The following is a 9225-nucleotide window of genomic DNA, read 5'->3' as shown; positions in this document are numbered from 1 at the left end:
GATTTTTGATGCATTCACGGATTTTTATTGTGTGATAATACATTATTGCCATCATCACTTATGAGTTAAGTTAACTCCTTACAATAAAATACAATACAATTAATTGTATACCGAGATATATACCTATATACCTATATATTATACCTATAATGCCTATATATAAACTTTGTATAACTTAAGTCAAGTTTTTGTTTTCACCATTGTATTCATCAAGCTTAAAAAAACAAACAATTTACTGCTTTCAATTATTGCTTTAGGTCAATTTGTTACCGAGATATTAAAAGTGCAAAATCTATTGATATTTTCATACAAAAAACCATTAATTTTGTGATCCTTATTGCAGCAAACCTGTATACTCAGCCCAATTATATTCTTATAGAGAATAAATAAAATGTTATATGTATACCTATAGCGATATATTTTATAACATTTTAATTATTCTCCATAAGAATGATATTGGGGCTTAGTACGCAGGTTTGCTGCAACAAGGATCACAAAATTAATGGTTTTTTGTATGAAAATATCAATAGATTTTGCACTTTACCATAATAATGCATCAAAATTACAGTAGGCGTACGGTAATTTTTGATGCATTATTATGGTACTTGGTAAGTGGATTTATGTGGCATTAAGACACACATAATTGCATTGGAAACTCCCTGAGTACGCAGGTTTGCTTTGACTGGGGTATTATTTTGTTTTTATTCTGGACAAGTTTTCTTCTGAAAAAATACTGTAGTATTTTAATTGTTTATTACCTGAGTAGACAAATTTAACGAGTATAAATAAACTACCCTTCCTTAACGTAAAATCAAAATTCTCATCTCCTGTGATTGGAGAGGTAATGTAGTTAGAAAAGATCCTCATTGATAAAACTAGACAAAAACTTAAAACTGACATTTTGAAAGTCTGAAAACATTCTCTCATCAGCTTGCAATTGTTCGTTTCTTAATATTCTGAAGTAGCCCTCTTCTGTTACTTTTGTAACTATACTATGTATTCTAAGTCGTGGAACATTTATCATTTCCTAAAATTTTTAATCTCCTAGATCTTCAACTAAAAAATAACTGAATAGTGTCTTCTTTATTTGAGCTCATCCATTACTATCACTACTTCAACTCTGTAGCAGCCAAGGAGCAACCGAACGATTGTATAATAATCACACCAGTGACAATGCCTACTGCAACGATTATTGCCGAGCGATAATCGTCCAACGATGATTGTCCAACGACTGCAGTTCCAGCCGCACCAGTGACAACGTACCTTAACTTGAGTAATAAATTATATCACAAAACTGACACATACTTTCTCCCATTAGCTTGTCAACAATCTATATCTATATAGAGGGGTGCAAAAGTAGGTATACAGTTTTAGTTGGTTGGTAATACCCAAGTTAGCCACCTGATCAGCTGCGTAGTAAGTTTGCTACTAACAGCTGGCAATGTCTTCTCATTGTTACTGTTGTTATTATTACACTTCTGTCATCATGGCTGGTTACATGACCAACGATCAACGAAAGTGGGTTTTGAAAGAATATTGGAAGACAGAAAACTGTGAAAGAGTTCGAGAGAGATGGAGAGAAGAGTTTGATGTTCAAAGCCCAAAAAAGTCAAGAAAAGGCATCAATTGAACTGGGCATTGAACGCAGATCTTTAGGACGCCTAATGAAACGGTCAGGTTTGAAAATGTACATTCCAAGACTTACTCATGGGCTACTGGAGGACAACCCTGATTGTCGACTGCAGTTTTGCGAGATAATGTTAAACAAGGAACTTCAAGGTGCGGGAATTATTCAAAAAATTATTTGGAGCGATGAAGCTAATTTGAAGCTTTCATAGGTGCCGTCAATTGACACAACTGTGTGTCTATTACTGTTTTGACAATCCACACTTGACATTCGAAGAACAGCAGAATCAACCTGGAGTAACAGTTTGGGCTAGCATTTCATGTAAAGGTGTCATTGGACCTGTCATTTCTTCTCATAACACTGTAGACCAACGTGCATACAGGAACATGCTGACTGACGTTGTACCACAAATCAAAATCCAGCAGAGTAATGAGGAATTCTACTTCCAACAAGATGGAGCTCCTGCCCACTATGCCACAATCGTGCGTGACCTACTAAATCGGGAGTTTCCTAACTCGTGGATCGGTTGAATGGCCAGCAAGATCTCCCGATCTGACACCGATGGATTTTTTTCTTTTGGGGAGTTGTCAGAGACAAGGTGTTATCGAAAAAACCTCGTGATCTTAATCAGATGGTTGAATTCATTCGCCAAGCTTGCCAAGACATAGATGAAAATAAAGAACTTTGCCGAAAAGTGTGTTTAAGCGTAACTTCAAGGTTACACCAGTGGGGTGATATATTACATCAAACATAGGTAGTGTTCAAAGAGGTCCTGTGAACATTTAAAAAAGTATATAGCTTAACATTATATTTTGAAAAGGTTAATATGTAAACCCAAAACCCACATCTATTCCTGAAGTAAGGACCCATACTTAAATCAATGACGCACTTACTACGCAGTATTAACTGGATGTTGTGTTCTTCAATAAGCCGGATTTGAGAAGGATTGGATTCAGTGCGAATGCTTTGCACGGGTCGGCTAGTCCTTATAAAGGGTAAAAGCACAGTAAAAGCGATGGGAATCATTATGATATCATTTTATTCTTTATTTCATAAAATGTACATTTTGGTACATGAAATAGTGTCTAGTTTCTTATCTAAACTGCTCTAGTACATTGTGGTAGTCCAAAACATAAAATATTTTATGGGGAAGATTACAAAAATTGCAATCACTTTTGAAACGTAGGTTTTACAGCATTTGAGGTTGTACCCTTTTGTTTACAGTTGAAAGGACCATATACTAAAAGTGTATATACACACAAAATGGGTTGGAAAATGTTATGTTTTGATAGTCCAGGAGCTGAGGAGCATGCATGAAAGTAGTACGCAATGTTATTGCTGATTATTGTAATATGGACTATGGTGATCAAAATATTACGTATGTCGCCTATTTCAAAAGTGGTCGATCAGGTGGGGGGAGGGGGCAAACATGGCGGGGCGCGCTTTGCGTTAAAACGCTGATATTTCGAAAACTTCAAAAGATAGAACATCGGTTAACATGGGCATACGGGAGGGACGATGGCTAAAGGTGTGGTGACGTCATATCCATATTGACTAATGTTTTCTCTTGAGGCAACACAATTACCGTAAAGAGACATTGGGTCGCCGGAAGACTGCCCCCCGGAAAACTACCCCCCCCCCCAAACAGGTTTCTACGTCATATTGACGTCAGAGACCGGGGGAGCAGTTTTCCAGTCACGGACACTCAAATTTAGTTGTCAAACAGTTCTAATCCAACCTAACCTAACCAACCAAACTTGCTGTAACATTTCGAAATTCTGTTTTATATTCACAACATGACTTTTCTATTATCCAATGGAATTACTCGAATTAAAATTAAAATTAAATAGCATGATTTGTCTAGGGGGTATAGTATTCCAGTCGCGGACACGGCTTCCATATTGGTTAGTTGGCAGATTTTGTGACGTCACGTTTCACCTGGGGGGGTAGTTTTCCGGGGGATAGTATTCCGCATCCCCGAGACATTGACATTGTGATTCCAGCGGCAGCGGCGGTCGTGACATGGTAGCGTTTCGGACTAGTGTTCAGGAGGTCTCCAGTTCGAAACCAGCCGGGGACACTATCTATTTGCCAAAGATTTTGCTTTGAATGCGACTACTTCTTAACTTAGAATTTGAAGCATTTATAATTTTATTTATGAACAGAACTTTTTTTTAATAGTAAACCTTTATTCGATTTTTATCTTATATATTTTTTTTATTATCAGGAAGTTGGGTTGGTTAGGTTAGGTTATGATAGTTTAATTTTATAATGCTAAATTTTAAAATTAATTTTATGATAAAAAGTTGTAATTAAACATTCATTTGATTTTTATCTTATAGGTATGTTTTTATTTTATTAGCAAGTTTGGTTGGTTAGGTTAGGTTATGATAGTTTAATCTTACAATAAAAAATTTATTAATTAAAAAGTTAATTTTATAGCTAAAAATTATAAAATTATTTCAATTTTTTTAACTTGGCGGTTCTAACGGCGAACGCTGACACTACTAGATATGTTAGCCATAATCCCTCCCGTGTGCCCCACCGCTGACTCTACTACCCTACAACCATTAAGAACACTCTACTATTATTTTTTATTCTGCTTTCGCTTTTTACTTTCTGCAATGTGAACAAGTGGTGCGGGAGCGGGGTAGTGTAGTTTTGTCTATTTTATTGTCCATTCTCATTCGCTAATCGCTATTATTATTTATTTTGTGGATGTGGATTAAAATAAACAGTGTTAATGTTAAATAGAGGTGCAAGACTAGTTGCGCTTTTGCACAGGAGACTTTCGAGATTTTAAGTGATTCCTTTCTTCAGGAATAACCTTTGTCTTGAGAATAAGGTAAGCCAAATTCCTGAGTTTTTTTAAAACATGTTATGTCTTTAGTTTTGAATTGTCTTTGTTGGCATTAAACAGTCACATTCTGACCTCCAATTAATAAGGTAGGCCTACCATAATTTATTTTAGGCGTTGATTCTGCTAGGTGTTGGCCTACTAGAAACCAAAATATAACCTAGAATAGGCCTAGGCCTATTGAAGGGGTTCAAATCACAGCGAAGACTTAAAGAACAATTTGTACGGCTACTAATAAGGTAACAACTATTTTAATAAGCTAAGTAACTAATTGGCATTTCAGTTAAGCAAGCAACCTAATAGGCTAACTTACTGTTTACATAGAATACAAGTTAAAATTGTGGGGTACAGTTTCTTAACTGGGCTATGCTAATATCGATTGAGACTATCGATTCGATAAGTAAACCTTCATGCGATTTTTTAACCATCAGCAAGTTTGGTTGGTTAGGTTAGGTTATGATAGTTTTATTTTATAATTACTTAGATAGGCTATATTTAAAAATATTGATTATTAATCAATATTTTCAATTCGATAGTTTCAATCAATATTAGCATAGCCCAGTTAAGAAACTGTACCCGAATTCTGGAATCCAATAATAGGCCTGGGCCTGTTAGCTACATAAGTTGACTTACTCTCCATAATTCACACAGTCCAAGTTAATGATCTTACCTTCTAAACCCCAGATAGGTTTCAAGATACTTCCCTAACTTAGCCTATATTATTGATTGGACTCAGGCCTAACCCTCCAACTGACAACGTGACTATAATAATCGCGGTGGGTGGTTTCTGTAGTGGCAGCCCGGGGTAGACTTCCATATCTGTTGGCACAAACAACCGAATGAAAATATTGATTACGGTATTCGATTGTTTCATTCGATATCGTTCGGTTAGTTAGGTTAGGTTAACCTTACTTAACAGCCCGACTAACTTATAATATCTGTCACGTTTTTTAACTAAAAAATAATGGTTTTAGTCAAAACAACTGTAAGTTAAAATGGAATAACTTAATGTTCATAGGAAGGCTACCGATTGAAAGGTAAGATTCTAAACTTGCATTGTGTTACATAGATTCAAACTTTACCTCACAAGATACTGTAATTTAAGTTTGAAACATCACTTTTTGTAGAAGTTAGAACTAGGCTACTGTTACTAAGGCCTAAATTATTTAATTCCCCCCATTCTTATTAACCTTGTAGCCTACAATAACATAAGTTAGGTACCGTACCTACTAACTTACTGGTAAGTTTTTAGTCTACATCCAGTTCTGACAATTAAGTTTCAATTGGACACATTGGTAACTTATTGGTCAATATGAGCCAATGTTCAGTACTGTAGGGTCATAGTCACAGTGAAACAGTTTTACTTCCTACAGTTTATCCAACAGTTTACCTTTTTGGTCAGCAGGGCCGCCTCGAGGGCGATAGACGCCCAGGGCGTGATTTTTATCTGTCCCCTCCCCTAACAGAGATATTTGGGGTTTTTGCATCAACAGAACCAACGTCTTTTAAGTTTTTTTTTACAAACCCTATAATATGAATCTACCTATTTCTAAGATTGACTTATTAGTACGAGTTGTACATTAAGTTATAGTCATAGTCATAGTTCTTTATTCATTTTTTTGTACATAGTTTGTATGGTAAGTTACAGTAGAGTGCCGGTCATTCAAAATGAAAACTCATATCTTACTGCCACTCGAACATTACGAGAGCGGACGGCAACGCTTCGTGCGAAACTGCACAGCACCACAGACCATAGACCATTAAACTTATAATTGGTTTTAGAGTCGGTGTACACATCACCTCACTTTGTGTCATCTTACTCGGTCACGGACAATCAATTCTCGATACCGATACCAACGTCCTAGTATCGGTGGTATCGAGAATCAAAACATCCTTACTTAGCCTATAACGTTAAATATTTTCCTTTTCTTGGCCACTTTGCTACCTCGCTACGGGCGCCCCCTGGCCGTGGCGCCCCGGCCCTTTTTGGTCAGACTTTAGTTAAGGCCTGCTGTGAGGCACACGACACAACACACAAGCCAAATTTTGTGTGGGCCAAGTCATTCAGCACAGTAAGTAAGTATCCATGTAGCCTTCTATATTTAATTACTATTTTTTTTCTTTTTTTCTAAGAGGTTGGCGGCCTCTTTTAACCTTGCATTTGCCCGTCCACATAGACTAACTGCCTGTGCGTGGAACGTTTACAGCAAAGCAAGGAGTGAGCCGGTACAGTACAAAGGTGAACTGTACTGATATACACTAAAAATATATGTTAGTGGCAGTGACCAGGATCCGAACCCACGACATCGCTGCCTTGGCCCGAAGTCCGCGACGCTACCGACTCACTAATATTTATGCCATTTCCTTCTTGAAGGTCGTTTAAAACTTACTCCACTTGTGATTGCTATAGACATGGCATTTTCAGAAATTTATTTGAAACATTTTTAAGAGTAGGCCTAGGCCTTATGACTGACAAACTATCCGAAACAAAATCATTAAGTTTAAGTTTCTAGCAAATCAAGATTGAAATAGCGGCCAACGAGAGAAATTGAGGATGGAACAGGGATTCCAATTTTTTATAGTAGGCTACCGGTAGGTCGAATTATCTTCAGCCTAAATTATAATTTCACTGTTTCGTCAAAAATAAAAATTATTACCAACCTAGTTCCAACAACAAAATCGTTAAATATGCCAATGGTGTAGATGTGAATCATTTTTACAAGAAAGAAAATAACATGCATCTAACTTCAATTTAAAACAAAACATTTCAGTGTTTCTTTGATGTTATGTGTTATGTAAGATACCGGTACGGTACATAGGCCTACTTTAATAATTTTATGTACGGATATGGGTTGTTAAACTGATGATTGAAAATCTAACTTAATCATTGAATTCCCGGAACATTTAAAATTCCATTAATAATAGTGTGTTTGAATACGTAAGTTGTCCTGAAAGGAAAGTACTCTTCATCAAAATAATAATCTTGAATTTTAACTTAATGATGGTTATTAAGTTGACTATATTTATTGGTATTTAACATTTAAGGGGACTGTGACTGAAAAACTAATCGAAAATTGAAAAAAAAATTTCTTATCCTTTTGAAGTTTTTTTTTTTTATGTTAGGCCTATGTCGTGTTATTACTGTAAAAAAAGTTTAATTAGGTAGGTAGGCCTACTAATTTTTTATGGAAAAAAAGTAATTTTTGAAAATTTCAAAAATAACCCTTAGAGTAAATATATTTTTATAATCTTCTATGTAATAATAGGCCTAATTAATAGGCTAAATGACAAGTAAAATGGAATAATTTAGTAAATTGTTAAATTTTGGAACTCAATTAAATAGCAACAGTTATTTTGAAACTTTTTTAAATAGATTTTTGTTCAAATTGGTCTTGATTGCAAATATGTTCAAATGGATGCTGGTCAAGACAGGTTTGATCCAGTCGTAATCAAAATGACAGAACCAGTACTACTGGTACTATCTCACCTATAAAAACACAAAATATGCGCTGCAAGCAAATGTTGATTTTGAGTTCTGGAGACCCTCAAGAAAATTTAACTTAATGTGGTTAAACCTAGGGTGTGACCAGGAAGACTGCATTCGGCTATAAGTCCTCTTGAGAAAGTAGCTAAAAACAAATAAACTATAGAGATACCTAAATAGTTTCTTTTCCAAACAATATCCAAATTTAATTACAATTTTTTTTAATACAGCAGCCTAGGCTTTTTGTTACATATGTTACTAATGTTTTTTAATAGCTATTTACATTACAAGTGTAGTAAGAGCGTTTTTACATCACGCAGGTGAATGTTGTGCAACGAGCGAAGGCGAGTTGCATAATTCACCGAAGTGATCTAAACACGCTCTTGCGTAACGTGTAACGTACAAGATTTTACCTGACCCGACAATATTCAGGAGGTTACGAGCAATATGCTTCATTATAAATTTCACTCATCTTCTAACAGTAACGTTAATTTACAAACAAAAGCTTGGTTAGGAAAATTCTTCAAAGCATAACAATAAAATTCAAACACACAGCTGATTTCTAGCGTTGAACGTCGTTGGCTCCATAGAGGTATATTTTTTAAGTTATCCACTCAATGTTATTTAAATGGGTTTCATTACATCACCGAGTGAGTTTTTTTCAACTTTACATCACTCGAGAAGTAAGGAAGTTGTATACATCACGCTTGGGATAGGGAAGTTTAACATGGCGGGTTAGGTAAAAGAAATTTCACCCATCGTCTTGAATTTTAATGATGGTTATTAAGTTGACTATATTTATTGGTATTTAACATTTAAGGGGACTGTGACTGAAAAACTGATCAAAGATTGAAAAAAAAATATTTTTTTATCCTTTTGAAGTTTTTTTTTATGTTATGTCGTGTTATTATTGTAAAAAAAGTTTAATTAGGTACTAGTTTTGTATGGAAAAATAGTAATTTTTGAAAATTCCAAAAATAACCCTTAGAGTAATATATTTTTATAATCTTCTATGAAGGACTAGATAAACATTCTATCTTAAAAAAAAATAAGGCTATATCTCTTATAGTTCTCTCTAGGCCTATATATAGCATATAGTTAACATTATATTATATGGGCAGTCATAGTCCCCTTACGGAGGTAGATCTTCTTATATAGGCTAACTGAACAAAATGAGTAGGCTATAACACAACCCATTGGGCCTGTACCAATAGCAGCACCAATAAAAAAGTAATTATTACAAAGTAGTCTGTAAGA

General features: G+C 35.2%; 1 protein-coding gene across 2 annotated transcripts in view; it reads left to right on the top strand.

The window, feature by feature from the left end:
• Window positions 1–4213: 4213 nt before the first annotated feature.
• Window positions 4214–9225, top strand: part of LOC129002471 (activated Cdc42 kinase Ack-like) — a 42908-nt gene continuing 37896 nt past the window's right edge. Inside the window, exon 1 of one of the 2 annotated variants that reach the window (XM_054430303.1) lies at window positions 4214–4472. The gene's annotated coding sequence lies outside the window, so the exon portion shown is untranslated. The remainder of the gene's footprint in view (window positions 4473–9225) is intronic. The other variant, XM_054430305.1, reaches the window with a different exon arrangement.

The sequence above is a fragment of the Macrosteles quadrilineatus genome, unplaced genomic scaffold, assembly GCF_028750875.1.
Source record: "Macrosteles quadrilineatus isolate MER2022 unplaced genomic scaffold, UCM_ALF_1.0 Scaffold_9__3_contigs__length_116548681, whole genome shotgun sequence".
In the NCBI taxonomy this organism is placed as follows: Eukaryota; Metazoa; Arthropoda; class Insecta; order Hemiptera; family Cicadellidae; genus Macrosteles; species Macrosteles quadrilineatus.
This window is presented reverse-complemented; position numbering and strand designations above follow the sequence as displayed.